The sequence below is a fragment of the Leptonychotes weddellii genome, unplaced genomic scaffold (genome assembly GCF_054177405.1).
Source record: "Leptonychotes weddellii isolate Sample4059 unplaced genomic scaffold, ASM5417740v2 HiC_scaffold_23086, whole genome shotgun sequence".
Classification (NCBI taxonomy): Eukaryota; Metazoa; Chordata; class Mammalia; order Carnivora; family Phocidae; genus Leptonychotes; species Leptonychotes weddellii.
Window position 1 is genome coordinate 1 of NW_027820163.1, and position 2,604 is coordinate 2,604.

The following is a 2,604-nucleotide window of genomic DNA, read 5'->3' on the forward strand; positions in this document are numbered from 1 at the left end:
CGATACTGGTTGGTGAAGGTGACTCCTGGCTGTCCTGGGGAAAGGAAGAGGGAGTGGGCAGTGTGGACCAGGAGTTGGTGCTGAACAATCAGGGAAAGGATGGGCCCCGGAGAGGGTGAGGGTCAGAGGCCAGGTGCAAAAGGGCCCTGGAAATTACATGGGCAAGACTACATTTGGGATCACTGTCTTGGGGTCCCTGATGCCCCTGGAGAACGTGGTTGAAGGCGATCTGGAGCCCTTGTTGGGTTCCCACATGGATCTGGACCTCCATGAGATTGAAGGGTCATGAAAATTGTAACTTCTGCAAGACCTAAATGGCTTCAGGGCAGGTTTGGGGCAGCATCAGCGCCAGCAGAGGAGTCAATGATCAAGGAATACACCTACCAGGCTTAGTAACTTGGGAAACAATTCCAGGATGGAGCTGCAGAAATCCAGACAAAACAGAAAAGTCAGTGAAACTTTGCAGGTGTCCTTCATCATGGGAGCAAGCACACTTACACCTGACACACAGCCCAGTACGTCCCACCTACACTGCACTGTCCTAGGCTTCCAGGGCCCTTGGCACCTCCCTTGTGGATGGACCTAGAGGGAAAGCACACACTCTCTTCCCCCTCCTCTCTCTGATTCCATTCCTCCACCCCACCCCCTCCTCCCTCTCTTTCCCCCTGGGTGGATCCCACCTAGACTGTCCTGACTCCCGTGTCCAGTGCCACCAGAAGCAACATTTGGAGCCCAGGCTCCAGGGCTGCCTTCTCCTTCCTGCCTCCCTTCCTTCCTTCAGGTCCCCACCAAAGGCTCCAGAGAGAAGAGGGAATGGGGTGGAAGCCCAGGGCTCTGCTACCTCACTAGGGGTCCAGCATGCTGCAGGACCATGACACCCCCCAGGGGTGGCCCGGGATGCTGGGGCAAGGAGGTGAGTGAGGCAGGAACCAGGAGGCAGGGGGGGAGAGGGAGGGGGATGAAGACAGAAGAGGGGTTGAAGGTAGGAAGGGAGAGGTGAGAGAGACATAGGGGAGTAGAGACAAAAGAGGGAGAGAAAGCAAAACAAAGGGAAGGGAAAGAAGCTCTACCATGGTGGTGGGGGTCAGGGAGGAAGAGAGGAGAAAGGGGAAATGGCTCTCTGCCTGCAGTCCCTTCCTTCATCTGCCCTGGCTGGCCCTGGCATCCGACGTAGGAATGGAAAACATGCAGGTGTTGGGCCGGGGGCCCATTGCACGCTGGTTGAAACTTTGTCACTTGTGTGAGCTCAGTCTGAGCCAGGCATGGGGAACGAAGCAGCCACAGGGGCAGGAGACCTACCCCAGAGGGAGTAGAGGGTCAAGCCCCAGGTCAGCATGGAGCTGGGGGTCTGTGGTCCCCTCTTATGATCACCACCTTCCCTCCTGATGACCCCAGTGCACCTGTGCCTGTCCCAGTTGGTTCCTTGCCTGAGGGATTATACTCATGTCGGGCTACCCAGGGCTCCTCTGAAGGACCAGTCTGGATGATGTGACATGCGGAGGGAGGGGAGGGGGCAGTGCCTCTGAGAGGCCTGCCCTTCTGTCCTCTCAAGCACCTCTGCCCTCTGCCTTCCATTCCTGCCTCAGGAAGCCCTCTGCTCACTGACAGTCACCCACTTCTGGCCCCCTGACTCAGGGAACCCTGGTTTCTCCCAAGGAGGGCCCAGCTCCTGGCAGGGGGTCAGAGGAACGGATGTCATGATGGCAGTCCCCCAGGACCTCGGCCCTCAGCATGGGGCAGGAAAGCCACCAAGGCAGCCCGGAATTGGAGGGGGGATACATTTGGTTCAAGGAAAAGAGGATCCCTCTCAGAACAAGGGAGGGAAGCCCTGTCTCGGCAGGGAGGCAGAAAGGCCCGTCTCAGCATGAGGCCCTGGGCTGGAGGGCCCCTCTCAGTCCAGGGCACCAGCACCGGGCTCAAGGTGGTCACCCTGGTCCTAGTGAGGAAGGGGAGCCCTGCTTCGTAGATCACACTTTGGGGTTGGCACGCTAGAGAAGGCTGGGTGCAGACAACCTGCAAACGGACCTCAGACCAGACAAACCGGTGAGCAGGTCAGAGGAAGGGAAGGAGATGTCTAAGCACAGGCGAGGGACACAGAGAAGAGAGCATAGGGCCTCCGGTCCCCCCAAAGGAACAGAGCTGCTGCCTCCTCCAAACAGGCACCGTCAGGCATAGTTCAGAGTCCCACGGGGTGACACAGTGTACAACTGACCTTATGTTGGTTGATTTATCAGGGAAGGTGGTGCACAGGGGGCTTCTATCGGCACTCATCTCTTCTGGCTGCAGACTTTTGCCCTCGTCCAACTCCCCTGCAGACTTCACCTATAATTACGGGGAGGAAACACGTGGAGCAGAGAGAGATGGCCAGGATGACCCTGCACCCCCGGTCCTTCCCTTCTCCAACAAATCCACTCCCCTGACTCTTGTCACCATCCCGTGAGCACTCCCAACTTCCTTTCAAAGAAGGATCTGGGTACCACACCTCACCTCACTGTTGGAGGGGTTCAAGCTCTTGATGCTGGCGGCATTCTGCATAGTGTTGGACAAGCCATCCAGCTGGCAGGGTGTCTTGGTGCTCGGGTTCGAGGGCAAAAGCTATGATGA

At 57.7% G+C, this 2,604-nt stretch overlaps 1 long non-coding RNA gene across 1 annotated transcript; it reads right to left on the bottom strand.

Moving 5' to 3' along the window:
- On the bottom strand, positions 1-2,594 carry LOC102735683 (uncharacterized). The gene is made up of 4 exons (XR_014142039.1): positions 2,488-2,594; positions 2,213-2,322; positions 385-421; positions 1-34 (listed from the first exon to the last, which is right to left on the bottom strand). It is a non-coding gene; the product is annotated as an uncharacterized LOC102735683 (long non-coding RNA).
- Positions 2,595-2,604: the final 10 nt, after the last annotated feature.